The sequence below is a fragment of the Leopardus geoffroyi genome, chromosome B2, assembly GCF_018350155.1.
Source record: "Leopardus geoffroyi isolate Oge1 chromosome B2, O.geoffroyi_Oge1_pat1.0, whole genome shotgun sequence".
NCBI lineage: Eukaryota > Metazoa > Chordata > Mammalia > Carnivora > Felidae > Leopardus > Leopardus geoffroyi.
The window spans coordinates 80,898,533-80,913,942 of NC_059332.1; the positions used below are offsets into that span (position 1 = coordinate 80,898,533).

Below are 15,410 nucleotides of genomic sequence, written 5' to 3' on the forward strand. Positions count from 1 at the left end.
CTCTTGACTCATCTCGTTTCGCAAATTACATCAAACTGAAAGGCTCAAAACACTTGCAGACATTCTCATTCTCTGGAAATGCCACAGCCACTCAGCCAGTGGAATGGGGACAGCACCATCACCGGGATCACCAAGGTACAAATTTCCCTGTGAACGCTGACGCCACCTCTCTTTGGTGTTTCTTCTAGCCACAAACTGGCACGTTATCACTGACTGTGGTTGCAGTAGACTCAGCAGTCAGATAAAGGGGAGTTTCTATTTGGTTAACTGCTCCTCCAACATCTGTGTCCAAGGAGGGTCCTCCAGAGCAGGCACGCACTCATCCTTGTCCTCCCTCCCCACCGACCCCATCAGTCCACAAACAAGAGGCTTTGCTAATCTCTTGGCCACACCACTAAGAAATCCTCCCCTTCCCGTGCTGCGAGTCTTCAAGAAACAACTTTCTAACAATGAGTCAAAAAGATGATGTTTTAAAAGAGCATTTCAAACAAGGCAATTACTTTTTAAAAAAAGATTCAAGAATTCTATCACTTCTTTCAGCCTTCCATCGACACAATTTGTTTATGTATGAGTCGAGTCTTTCTTCCTTCAGAAGGGGAAAATGCTGATAAACTAGCACATGTAGACAAACAGCGCAAAAACCTGGCTGCCTCTTGCTGCTTAAACAGAGTCACATTTATTTCCCAACGCACCACTTACCAGACAGATGCAAAGATGTGGGCAAGCCAGTCATCAGAATTAACAGAGTGATTGTGCTTGCACTACATATTCTGATTTGTATGAATCTTATTTTTAGCCATGCACAAAGGGCAATAAATGGAAAATCTTATTCTAACCGCTACTTTTTCTGGGCCACCCACACTGCTCCACCTACCGCACAAGTTCACAAATGTAAAAAACCCAACGCAGGGTTTGTCCTAACAAGGGATGCAAAGAGGCTAAAACGTGTGACATTTTTTCCAGTTAGTGTTGGTACTTTCACTCTTTTTCTGTATCAGGACTTTCAGGGAAAACAACATTGACTTATCTATGGGCATTTTCCGAGACTCCACGTTGGTATGCCATTCAGCACACAGGCAGGTGTGATCCGCAAGGCACGGGCACCAACCTGCTGTGAGCCGCATGTCAACCAACCTTCAGCAAAGAAATGCACCCACAAACATTTCTGTATATCCAGGAAGGTAATACCTACAACATTTTGTTCTGAGACAATGCCAACGTCTTAAAAGTTCCTCAAATGAACGAAAGTGGTATCAGAAACATAAATGTTGCTAAAGCACAGCCGGCTGTCAGAAAGGATCGTACCCAAGTGAGGTCAATATTGCTCTCCTCAGTCTGCCTTTAGTTTGCAGTTGGACAATGTTCACTGAGGCGGTTACCTCCTTGCCATCTCCCTTCCCTGTTGTGCATTCCCCTCCCTGCCTGCCCTGTCCACAGTCCCCACCGCATCTCAGGCAGCTCACCAAGCATTAACTCACACGGCTGCCACACCCGCCAAGCAGCTGATACTGAGAGACAGACACTTTGAGAGCAAACAACAAAAACACATTGACGAAGAGGATGTTTTCTAGGGGCGTAGAGAGGATAGAGATGAGAGTCTATTTTCGATGACTCTCTCCTTAGACTTTTAATGAAAAGTTAAATGATTAAGGTCCCAGGGTAGCAATTAAAATGCTTGTTCTTCTGAGCCCTCTGCAAACCTCAACAGCAAACATACGCAGGTAGTGATCAATATTTAAAAGTCAATTCAACAAAATAATTAAGACGCGAAAGGAGGCAACTCTGAGAAAGGCATCTTTCTTTACCTGTGTGCTTGCTCATTATCCAGAAACTAGAGGAAATGTTCCGTCATCCTCTGGTAGTTAACACATGCCCTGCAGAGCTAACACCTTCTTCCGATAACGCACGGTACAAGAGCAGCCCTGATGAGGTGTATCAGAAAATCTTTTTTGGGTTATAGTCCACTCTCGTCAGACCTTCTGACTAGTGCTGTAAAAACACGGGTAATTAAGTGTTACGAAAAAGTGGGTCATACACCACGGAGATACAACCACACCGCCCCCAAACTAGGCTCCAAATGACTGTGCTCTGAGAAGGTGGGAGGGGTCTGAACACAGCGAAAGCAAAACTTTTATGTGGTGAGGAGCATTTTGGTTTTCACTGGTTTAGGTTAGAGAAAGTTAATCTCAATGTCAACTACAAACCAAATAACTTTTAACATGTTCTTGAAGTTTTATGACAAATTCTGGCTGTTAATGTAATGGGAAATTCAGATACAATGTCATAAACGGTCCAAGGGACAGTCTCAGGCTTAAATGACATGTCCATCACCGAAGAGCGAGTGCTGTGTGACTCAGTGAAGCAAAGCGGTCAAACCGAAACTGAAGACAAAGAAGCAAATTCTTATTATCCACATTAGCATCTCCTTCTCCTGAGGAGGATCAAAGTACTCTATATCACTTCCCCACACCTGTAGCCAGCTTGGGTATTCAACAATCGCGGATATTTATCAAAGCACCCCTCAACTTCTGTAGCAAGAAGGCATAATGTAGTACGTGAATTGAGCACATTCATTCATCTTTCAGTCACGAGCCACAGATATATTAATTCAATACATACGGAGTCCCGATTATAAACAAGGACACGAAGGATGGTGAAGGGATGCAGAGAGAAGAACCTAGAAGAATCTGCTTTCAAAGAACTTAAGTCTTGTATAAGGGATAAGACCTAGTCATGACCAGACCAAATACAGATCATTCTTTTAAAACAAGATCTTTTCTAGCAGCTTCTTACTATAGACTTCTTATTCTACTGACATAAGGCTTGTAGAAAACATTCCTATAACATTTTTCAGATGAATCTAACAATCCCCTTAATTTTTTTTAGAAAGCGATTCATTTTAAAATTTTTATTGAGAGAGAGAGAGAGAGTGAGCGAGCGAGCATGAGTGGGGGAGGGACACAAGGAGAGGGACAAAGAGACTTTCAAGCAGGCTCCACTCTCAGGATGGATCCTGACGCTGGGCTCCATCCCATGACCCTGGGATCATGACCCAATCGAAATCAAGAGTCAGTCTCAACTGACTGAGCTCCCCAGGCACCCCAATCCCCTTAATTTTTTTTTAATCAGGGTTTTCTTTTAGTGCTTAAGATCCTTCCTCACCTTCGCTACATGTTAGGATTCACCCTGACCCAAAGTCCTAGCATTTCCCAAAGGGAAGCACAGAGCTATCAAGACAATCCCAGGAACTATAACACCACACCAGAGGAATTTGAAGAGAAGTCTCTTTGAAGGGGGATAAAGGATTCAACATTGAAGGAAAAGCTCTGGTTCACAGCACAAGAAAGGATATATTTGAATCACATTTTGGTACCATCAGGTATAAAATCAGAATTTTACTGTAGAACATACTGTTTGGATTATGGCTGGGGATATGGCTAAGCAACATTTCCCATTTCTGGCAAATTGCTATATTGTGTACTGATAACAAATTTCTTAAATAACTAGAATACAGTTAGTTGATCTAACACTAATACCATTTTACATATAATTAAATCATTCTCTTATGATTCCAGAGGCCCATTAGGATCTTAAGGGCCTCTCAATAGTCCTTTTCATTGACAAGATGCAGAAATTAAAAAAAAAAGTTAATACTGATTTCCACTTGATAAAGATAATGGTGTATCTACATAGGTATCTGTTCTTGTAAGAGTTGATTAATGTTATTTGTGAGAAAAAAATAAGAAACGAGGAGATCATTATCCTAGAAAATGATAGCTAAAGTTATCATTCCTAAGCTCCACCAAATTTGTGGGATGTAACCAGTCCAGAAAACTGCTTGTAAATTTGGAATTATTTGATTAATTCAAAAGAGTCTGGAAAAATACACAAAAGTATGAGTTAATAGTCAGGTTTTATTCTGGGTAGCTGAATTACAGGTAATTTATTTTCTTCTTTGTTGTTTTATAAATTTTGTACAAGAAACATATTACTTTCACAATCAGGAAAATAAAGCTACTCCTGTTTTAACAAAAGGAAACAATTATTCTCTGATTCTGCTCTTCCTAGTAATTAAAAATACTTGATACACAGAACCCAGTATAATAATCTGGCCTGGCGACAAGTCAGACATGAAATACAGGAAAAATCTACTAGAAACAATAGATTACAGTTTCTAGTTAAGCTCTACAGGGACTCTAAAAATCCTCCTACACTCCAGAGCTTTGCAAATACTGCCCTTTCTCATCATGATCCATGATTTGCACACTCTCCAGCTGCAGATGCCAGGGCCCTCACAATGATCAATGGGGGTGGGCAGGTGTCCTTGTAAGAGTGTGGTGCCACCACCTGGGTTAAATCACAGCTCACAGACAGGTGTCACTTTGCCAATGAAAGGCATAGTCAAAAGAGAGCACACAAATAATTTCTAAAAAGCAACAGATTGGAAATGATTAGAATTAGTTGATAAACTATTTGTGCTACAACTGATAACCACTTGGTAAAGTAGCTTCATAATATGCATGGTTGAGTTTCTTTGGAGATTCACAGAGAATACCATGTGAAATTTCTGATTTACATATTAATGTATACTACCATGCTGGTAACACTACCCCTATCTGTATGTACCATTAGTGTATATGCAGAGAATAAAAATTAATTTTGATGATGCTTTGAGCAGAACATAATCCTAACACTAAATGCTACAAATAAGTGCATCATACAATCTTTCTAAAAAAACACAAAAGAATTGGCTTCAAAACTGTTAATGCTGGGGCACCTGGGTGGATCAGTCGGTTAAGTGTACGACTCTTGGTTTTGGGTCAGGTCATGATCTGTGGTTTGTGTGTTCAAGCCCTGCATTGGGCTTTATGCTGACAGTGGGGAGCCTGCTTGGGATTCTCTCCCTCTCCCTTTCTCTCTGCCCCTGCCCTGCTCATGCTGTCTCTCTCTCAAACAAAACAAAACAAAACAAAAACAAAAAAACTATGCCAATGGGTTCCCAATAACTATAAGAATGAAATATACATGTTCATAAAATTATTTTATAAATTACTCTTAATATCATTAATATTACCACTTTTAAAGTGCTTCCAAACTTTAAAGGGTTCCAAATAATGAACATAAGGAGAATATCTGAAATTTAAACTCTGGCACTGGAAAGGTGGTAAAAGCTAAACCTTGGAGTTTTTCAAGAAGAATAAACACGGTATATATATATATTTGTAAATCAACAGTTTTGGATTATTAATTAAGGCATGAAAATAAGTCTAATAAAACCTCTTTAACTGGACTAATTGAGGATAAGAAGATTTTCTTGTTTGTTTCAATTTTCTGGTTAATTGACAGCTAGAAAATGCTTTTTGTTGAAAATCTTTCAAAAGCAGTTTCTTTTCTTAATTATAAAACATTTAACCATTTTCAATGATTCAGCAGGTCAGTGTCATCAGTTACAGATATCCTCCAGGGTTTATTCTCCATCTTTATAAAACCGAAGCTATCTTGTTTTCTGAATCTCTATTTCTGAAAAAGGGAAGTGGGATGTGTGCAGTAGGTAGGGCGGGGTGTGCGGGAGAGGTTTGAGTGGGGGTGGGGAAGTATGAAGGTTAGTGAATTCAGGATTCTGGTTTGTTGGGTTCCAGGTAGCTAAGCCATCACTAAACATGAATTCAGTGTCTGGAACGAGGTAATCTGATTCCTAGGAGACATGAGAGCCTACAAGGAGAGCCCCCAAGGGTCTATCTTTGTTAGTATTCTCTATCTTATATCATTCCATCTGGGCGACTTGGTCTCCTGATCTTCTCTGGGGAAAAACCGTGTCAGTGTGTCCATCTAAAAATTATGATCTCTGAACTCATGGGGCTGAATTTATTTTTATTTAATCCTATATCCATGTCATTTCAACTCAAGCTTAGGGAGCAGGTAGCTGCATGTGGATGTCAAGGATGCATGAGCACTGACTTTTCTCTCTCAGACTTGCTGCCCTGGATTTTCTTTTCTATAAAAATCTTCAATTCCAGTTTCTGATATCTTAGCAGCTGAAACCTTTGTTATTTTGCCCTGTCCTCCATCACCTTTGTCCTCTCTCCATCACCTAGAGTGTTCATTTCTAAGCAGGTTTGGAAAGTCAGGGTAGGAACAATGGGACTGATTTATACATATTGTACTTTAACTTTGATGACTTTATTGGTTATACGTTTCCCTTAAGCCAAATACCTACATATATATGTATATGTATACAATATATAATGCATGCATGTGCATGCACACACACATAATCCTGATTATCCCGATTATTTCTTCCTCCATCCTTAAGAAGAAGTGGGAAAATTTCAGACAGAGGTTCCTGAGCTTTTTGGAACTGTGGGTCTTTACGCACCGCTCTTCAGGAATTATAAGCCCTGGTCAGACCCAAGGGCAGGGTCTGAAGGTAGTACAAGAGGTCTGAAGAAAACACGGCTACTGGGCCCCATGAGAATTTGCTAATTGTTCTCCAAGTCCAGCTTTCAAGAAACATAGAATAAAAAGCAAAATCCCCCCAAAGTAGGGCTCTAATGGACTAACCTAGTAAGTTCAGTCCTGCATATTCCCCATAGAACTGCAGGAGTCACTAAATTGATCTCTGATTTATGGGTATTATAGTGATTTGGTGATGAGGGGTAAATGAGACTTCATTTGGAGTATGTAAAATAGGCATTACAATAATTTGAGGCTCCATTGCAGGAGAATTATTTGCTATTAATTTTCTTCTACAGCTTTTCCTTTTTTCTACTAGGCTTCAATTAGTGGCCATAACATAATCAAGTCCATATTCTCTGGTTTGTGCCCCAATGTCCACCTCTACTGATGAAGACCTGTTATGTGTCACAGCTATGCCTGGAGGGCCATAAGCCTGTGCATTATGGTGCACTGTACTTAGACTCATTCATGAACACACAATTCAGGTGAACTGGAGCAGCCCCACTATAGGAGCACAGGTGGGTACGCATTCCCTCCATCACAGTGGAACAGCTTTCCTGCATTTGTCAATGACATTTGGTAGAGATTATAGTCGTTTATGGCAAATTTCCCTGGCAGTTTCTGACAAATGTGTCCTTGCCCTGAGGGGAAACCCATCCCTAAGAGTGAAGTATATCTTCTGCAGATCCCTTATCCTTGCCCAAAGGGTGCCAGGGAAAGTGACGGGGCTGAGGAAGGTATGAGGGACACAGCCATTTATTCTTACTCCACCCTCACAAACTGTAACAGCTCCATTTAGTTATTCTGCACAGCATTCTTGGAAGGCAAGTGAGCTCCGAAATTCAGTTAAAAAATCATTAATTAACTGGGGCGCCTAAAATCATTAATTAGCTAAGTGTCCGACTTGAGCTCGGGTCATGATGTCAAGGGTCATGAGTTCAAGCCCTGCATCGGGCTCTGTGCTGAGAGTGCAGAGCCTGCTTCAGATCCTCTGGCTCCCTCCCTCTCTCTGCCCCCTCCTGCTCATGACAGTGAGGAGCCTGCCCTCCTCCTCTCCGCCCCCCTCCCCCGCCCCGACACACTCTCTCTGTCTGTCCCTTCCCTGCTCACACTTTCTCTCTCTCAAAATAAATACATTTAAAAAATCATTAATTCATTGTTACTGGGGTGAAATATATATAGCATTTACCATTTTAAAGAGTATAATTCAGTAGCATTAAGTTCATTCACATTGTTGTACTATCATTGCCACTATCCATCTCCAGAACTTTTTCATTTTCCCAAAGTGAAACTACCCATTTAATGCTAACTCCCTGTTCCCCTCTATTCTCAAACCCTGACATCCATCATTCTATCTTCTGGCTCTAAGTTTGACAACTCTAGGTACCTCATATAAGTGGGATCATTTGATACTCGTCCTTTTGTGTCTGGCTTATCTCACTTAGTATCTTTAAAGTTCATCTCTGTTGTAGCATGTGTCAGAATTTCATATCTTTTTAGGACTGAATGATAGTCCATTGTGTGTATATAGCACATTTTCCTTATCCATTCATTTGCTGGTGGACATTTGGGTTGCTTCCACTTTTTGGCTATTGTGAATAATGCTGTAGGAACATGAATGCATAAACATCTGTCCAAGTCTCTGTTTTCAGTTTATTTATATTAAGAGAAAGAGAAAGAGAGAGACAAAGAGAGAGAGAATGAGAGAGAGAGAGAGAATGAGTGGGGAAGAGGCAGAGAGAGAATTCCCATGAACCACGATCCCATGAACCATGGGCCACAGGATCCCATGGTTGATCCCATGAACCATGAGATCATAACCGGAGCCGAGATCAAGGGTCAGACACTGAACCGACTGAGCCACTCAGGTGCCCCTGTCCAAGTCTGCTTTCAGCTCTTTTAGGTATATATCCAAAGGTGGAATTGCTGCATCATATGGTAATTCCATGTTCAATTTTTTTTTAGGAACTGTCGTACTGTTTGGTATTTAGGTTTTTTAAATTAACAAATAAATTAGTTTTTAATGCAGATTTAGGTTTACAGCAAAACTGAGTGGAAAGGAGAGAGGGTTCCCATACTCCTTGTCCCCACACATGCACGGCACTTTTACAGAGATGCTCTAGACTACTCGGTGACCTGAGGGCTTCACCCCAGGCTGCAGGGAGTGATTTAGGCAGGCTGTGCCAGATCTGGCAGGAGCTTCAAGCACTGAGTCACCTGAGGCGAGTCACCTGAGGTGTTGGAGCAGCCTTCTTCCCTCCCCAGGCCATGAAACTGACTGACATCAAAGGTGATCGTACAGGAAAACCTGATGTGTAAACATGGACACTCACAGATGCCAAAGGAGGAAGGAGATTAAGGAGCATTTGATCCAACCTACTTCTTCCATATCATGGTGAAGATGCTTCGTAAACTGAAAAGCTTGCTTCCAAGGATGCTGTGCAGAATAACTAATCAGTGCGTGACAGAGATGTTACAGTTTGTGAGGGTGGAGTCAGAAGACATAATTATATCACTTACAACTTTATCAGCCCTCTTACCATCCGTGTTACCCTTTGGGCAGCCCCGAGAAGGCAGCTCTAGATTAAGTCCTTACAGAAGTCTTTCATCATCTATCACCTTTTTGCCTTATTTTTCTGATTCTGTGGTTTTTAGTTTATTTATTTATTTTTTCAACGTTTATTTATTTTTGGGACAGAGAGAGACAGAGCATGAACGGGGGAGGGGCAGAGAGAGAGGGAAACACAGAATCGGAAACAGGCTCCAGGCTCTGAGCCATCAGCCCAGAGCCTGACGCGGGGCTCGAACTCACGGACCGCGAGATCGTGACCTGGCTGAAGTCGGACGCTTAACCGACTGCGCCACCCAGGCGCCCCGGTTTTTAGTTTAAATACATGCACTTACATGTACCTCCACGATCTCTGGCTCTGCTAATGGTTAGGCAATAGATAAGCTCCGTCATTCTGTCTGCTTCAGAACCGCTTTATGAACAGTGATTATTCTCAATTTTTGAGAGTTCTAATAAAAGAACTGTGTGTTCTAAGTGCTCCTCTGAATGAACATTTACCATATCCAAGTAAAATGTTATAAATCACAATGCTTATCCACAGATTTAAAATGCCCAGAAATTTCTCATACATTTCCTGGACAGCATCACTCACACTATTTTTATCCTCACACCGACTCAATGAAACAAAAGAAAAAATGTTTAAAATTCTTACAATGAAAGCTAGAAATATACAAATGCATATATATTCATAGGCACATATGTACATTTGCATGTATGCTCACATATATCCAAATGTGCATTTGTTGAGCCAAAATCTTCCACTTTTTTCTATTAACATGGAATAAATTGTTCTTGTCCTCAGTGGAGAGGTGATTGGCATGTTCCAAAGCCAATGCTGATCCTCAAAATGCTGATCCTCAAAATATGTCAGTCCTGAGAACTTAGAACCCCACAAGAACCTGAACTTGATGACCTGGACTATTTATTAGAGATGTGTCTCCCTTCCCACATGTGTTTTGTAAATTGAGTCCCATGTAAGTGTATGAGAAGAAAGATAACAGTATGATGATTCACTTTGAAGAGCAGCAATACATTTGTCAATCTGGGGGAAAAAAGACTTCCCTTTTGAGTGTATCTAAAACGTGATAAGCATACCTGCAAAAAGACTGTAGCTGTCATTTTAGCCTAAAAACAGCACAGTTGAGACCCTTGTTGCACTCCAAGGACAAAGAATGACCAGTATTATTGACTCTAAAGCTGGTACAGAATAACAGCATTTATTTGGCTGGACTTTCAAATGTGATGGTCCTAAGAAGACCTTCTCTCTCTCTTTAAAAAAAAAAAAATTTAATGTTTATTTATTTGTGGGGGGGGGGGAGGGCAGAGAGAGAGACACACACAAAATCTGAAGCAGCTCCTGGCTCCAAGGTCTCCACACACAGAGCCCAATGTGGGGCTTGAACGCACGAACCATAAGATCATGACCTGAACTGAAGTCAGATGCTTAACTGATTGAGACACCCAGGCGCCCACAATCTCTTTTCTTGAGACATGAGTCAATATGTTAAGTAAAGCACTAAATATCTTAATTTAGTGACATTTAAGAGTGAATATTTAATATATTTTTCTCCCTTTATTGTTCATCCTTTCAGTTACACGTGAATTAAAGCAGTGATTCTCAAAGCAGAGTCCCTGGACCACTCGCTTCAGCATCACCTGGAAACTTGTTTGAACAGCAACTTCCCAGCCTACCCCAAATCTACTGAATCAGAAATTCTGGGCATGAGGCCCAGGAAGTTGTACCTTAACAAGCCCTCCAGGTGATTCTGGTGCAAGTTAAAGACCCAGTGCATTAAGGAGGCACCAATATGAAGATTCTAATCCCTGCTCCCTTCCTCAGTTATCATTTTCGAGATACTTTGTTAAAAGAAAAGTAACCCATGTGGGTTTAGGCTACTTGTTATTATCATCTAAGAAAATTCTTACCATTGTTTGGTTCCAGGAAAGAAACCTCAGTCACAACTTACATGTAATTTTTCCAGGCTCTGTGCTGGCTTCGAGTCTTAGGATGCAGGGAACTGGGCGAAGGGAGAGATGAGAAGTCTACAGCAATCCATTCAGACATGGACCCCAAAGCTTTGCAGGGCAACCTTGTGACAGGTCAGTGAGTGTCCACCTGAATGGGGAGGGGGGAAGAGCTGTCCATTAGCAGAGTAAACCTCGCAGGTTAACATTTCTCCCTCCCCTCTTGCTATCCTGCCACACCGTGTCCCTCACTTTTATGACAGAATCTGACTTGCTATGCCTCTGGGTGTTTGCCTTTTGACTACTCCACATAAACAGAACATGATAAAATGGTCCATAGTAATAATACTTGAGCTCAACCCACGGGGAAGCCCTGTTTGGTGAATATTTCCTGTAGGTAAGCATCCCTCACTGGGAGCTCTTTGAACCCAAAAGCAGTTATGAGACCCATGTCCAATCTCATGAATGTTTCCTTTCAACAAATGAGAACACCTTGGTTTAAAAGACACATGCAGCTGCAATAACAGGAAGATACAGGAACAAAGGATACATTCGGGAATTCTGAGATGAGATGATTCTCTGATGCCTTAAATATGTTTATTCACATAATATTTAAAATTTATATTTATTAAAAAATTTTTTTTAGAGAGAGAGCATAAGCGAGGAAGAGGGACAGAGGGAGAGGGGAGAGAGAGAGAATTCTAAGCAGGTTCCATGCTCAGCATGGAGCCTGATGTGGGGCTTGATCCCATGACTCTGGGATCATGACCTGAGCCAAAATCAAGAGTCAGACGCTTAACTGACTGAGCCACCCAGGTGCCCCTAAATATGATTATTTTTAAAACATTTTTCTAATGCTAAATTGATACCAGCTGATTGCAGAACATTAGAAAAGCATAAAGAAAAAATACCAAAAAACAGACTTTTAACTACTATGAATAAAGGAGAGGGAAGGTAGGTGGGAGGGGGGTGGGGAAATAGGTGATGGGGATCAAGGAGTGCACTTGCCGTGATGAGCAACCAGTGATATATGGAAGTGTTGAATCACTATATTGTACACCTGAAACTAAGATAGCTATATGTCAACTAACTGGAAATAAAATAAAATAAAATAAAATAAAATAAAATAAAATAAAGGAAAAAAAAGGATCAACTGTAGCCCTGGACCTGATAAATCACTAATGATATTTTGTTGTATAATTCCATAACCCCTTAACCGAAACTCCTGAGCTTCAGAATATGTTCCTGAATTCAGAATTGTTCGTTTCTAAAAACTATTTTGATGCAACTATGATTTATCACATAATATTCCATCAGGGTCTGGAGCAGCACCCCATAATCTGACATATTTTGTAATATTTTTATAGCGAAACCCCTGCATATTCCTATTAAGGTGGATAAAACAGAATCTCACATTGGTTCAGGCCAGGTTTTTCTACCAAAGAAGTTACAAAAAAACCCTTTTGATTTTTGAATGCTTTTGGATTCAGAATTGGGGATAAAAGCTTGCAGACCACTATTCTTTTCAGATACACAAAAAACTCAAGAGTTTTGTTTCTACTTTTCATTCAGTGTTACACAAATGTGAGCGTTTCCCCAAGTAATTAAAAACACTTCAAAAACATGCTTTTCAATGTCTATGTAATATTTTATCCCACTTAGAAAAGGTTTTTTTTTTTTTTTTAATGATTTCATTTTTGGAATTACATTTTTCGTTGTTGTTAATGCAAATAACACTTCGAGGGACATATTTGAGTATCAGATCGTCTGAATTTCTGAATACTTTCTTAGGTGGATCTGAGAACAAGAATTATTGGGTCAACTGGTGTAAACTTTAAGGGTCTTGATGATTTTCCAGAAAAGCCATACCAATTTACACTCCTAACACAGCATGAGTGCCTGGTTAATTTGTTTAATTACCCACATTATCATAGGCAAGGAAAAAATACACTTGCATCTCATACATCTTAACAAAGCTCTAATCAATGATAATCATACTTAGGAGATTTTATTTTTGTTTTTCTTACACAGAAGATAGTGAATAGCTCATAGTCTCTCACATAACAAAAAAGAAATGGGATTAATGTGAGTTTACCATCAACTGGAACCTCATTAGACCAGACTGAGTCAGATCTGGGCAATGGAGGAGCTGTCACTTGTCCATGGGGTCCTAAGTTTGAAAGTGGTATGGAAATAATTCACACATTATCATGAGAAGACAGACAATCATTTGCTAATTATTTGTGGGCTGATAAATTCTGCTTCCAGGCTACTGAGGACTTGTGTTTCCCTTCCTTTTGGCATTTTTGTATTTCTTGGACATTTTGCTGCTACTCAGCATGGCTATCAGAGAACAGGAAGAGATGTGAAGACAAAGTGAAATCAGACAAGCTAATAATAATGGCTAACCCTTGTGAGTGCTTAAGATGTGTCAACTCTGGTGCTGGGCACCTTGTGTGTGTTACCTCGTTCAGTGTGCCCTGGTATTAAAACTGGTAGCTGCAAAATTTGAAAGTATGTGCTCACTCATCAATCACTGTTCCACTCTAATAAGTTTGGAGCAGTTAGAAGTTTGGGATTTCAAAGAGCCATTCAAGCCTAGTGTCTTATTACCACGGCTCCAAGTCTGGTTATAAACCACAGACTTTGCCTTTACCCTTTTTCGTTGTTGTTAGCACCCTCTCTAGCATCTACACAAAGCAGAGGAAATGACACAAATAAAATCCAAGAAAACTCTAGATAATAATAAATGCTTTGAAGGTCCTATACTTACAGGAGGGAGGCCGTATCTCTTAGAGTACCACAGAGAGTTGGGAGTCTGTTGTATAACACAAAACAGTGCATACACAGAAAAGACACGAGGATACACACAGGATATATACTTCAAAAAACAAACACACAGATACATTCTTCCCAAATGTGACTTCCCAAATGTGGTATATAAATTGGTAATGATAAAGTCAGGGCTCACAACCCCAAGTTCCTTTTCATTTATAGTTTTGTCTAATAATTTTTCTTTCTCTTTTCCTTTTATCCTTACAGGATAATTGGTGTAGAGAATACCACAATTTTCATATGCTAGTAAAAGAAAATTGAAGGGATACTTCTTTGTTATATGGAATGAAATAACACCACTCTTTTCCTTGTCTATAAAGTCAATTTCTGTAGAGTCGAATATAGTATATACTGTAAAATGGCTAGGGTTCAGAGACAGGGAGAGAGAGAGAGGAAGAAAGAAAGAAAGAGAAAGAAAAAGAAAGAAAGGCAAAAGATTCCATTTTATTTTGGGAGTGAGTTGAATTGACCTTCTCAATAATCTTATCTAAAAGTAAGGGGGGCGCCTGGGTGGCGCAGTCGGTTAAGCGTCCGACTTCAGCCAGGTCACGATCTCGCGGTCCGTGAGTTCGAGCCCCGCGTCGGGCTCTGGGCTGATGGCTCAGAGCCTGGAGCCTGTTTCCGATTCTGTGTCTCCCTCTCTCTCTGCCCCTCCCCCGTTCATGCTCTGTCTCTCTCTGTCCCAAAAATAAATAAAAACGTGGAAAAAAAATTAAAAAAAAAAAATAAAAGTAAGGGATGTTTCTTAAAAATTATCAAAAAATCAAAAGACAAAAGATGTATCAAGAAGTGAATCATTTCCTTCACTGTGGCTTCTCTTTATAATTTAAATAACATTCTCCTGACAATTAGGTGTCAAGTAAGTAGAGTGGCTCCAAAATGATTTTTCTTTGCCAGTCATATATGTGGCTAATTTTCTAAGTATGCCAGGACTATAAGGTGTGAAAAATAAAGCAGTAAGAGGAAATGACCCCTCAAAGAACATACTTTGTTTTTTCCAAAATGCCTAATTGCTTGGGGGAAAATACAAAAAATAAGCTACCACTAATAACAGAAATGATTACCAGAAGCTCTTTATATACTCAAACTGCACAACCAGCATTTCTGAAGCTAATTACAAATTTGGATTCTCTCATTTTAAAAATATACTTCGAAGCAGCCCACTTCTGTTTTAATGCTGAACCAAAGTCTGTGCAACTGGCATGTTATCAAAGTAAAAAAAAAATGCGTTGCTTGAACAAAGTTATCACTTTCAATGTCACTAAATCTTGAACTGCAAAATACCACAAACTAAAAACTAGTAATACCATGTGGTTATGTTATCTTACATTTACAAGAGCGTATAGTTTCCCAAGCCCTAATGGGACTGAGACCTCTGGCATCACAGCAGCTTTGTTACCTTGGGGAGGCCATTCACTGCCTCTGAGCCTAACATCGTTCACGGGTTCTTGTGAGAATTAAATAGATTAAATGAGAATGTATACAAAAGGGTTTTTGCAAACTATAGGACACAATATCATTATTCTTTTTATTGGCAACTCTGTGAGGCATAAAGATATCCACCCCCATTTCATGGTTAAGGAAA

At 40.1% G+C, this 15,410-nt stretch overlaps 1 protein-coding gene across 5 annotated transcripts in view; it reads right to left on the minus strand.

Moving 5' to 3' along the window:
- Nucleotides 1-15,410, minus strand: part of BACH2 (BTB domain and CNC homolog 2) — a 357,318-nt gene that overhangs the window by 141,117 nt on the left and 200,791 nt on the right. For 2 of the 5 annotated variants that reach the window (XM_045499042.1, XM_045499043.1), the window contains one exon: nt 10,993-11,141. The exons of 2 other annotated variants lie outside the window; for them this stretch is intronic. The gene's annotated coding sequence lies outside the window, so the exon portion shown is untranslated. Of the gene's footprint in view, nt 1-1,805; nt 2,834-10,992; nt 11,142-15,410 lie in introns of those variants that run through there. One more of the 5 variants, XM_045499044.1, reaches the window with a different exon arrangement.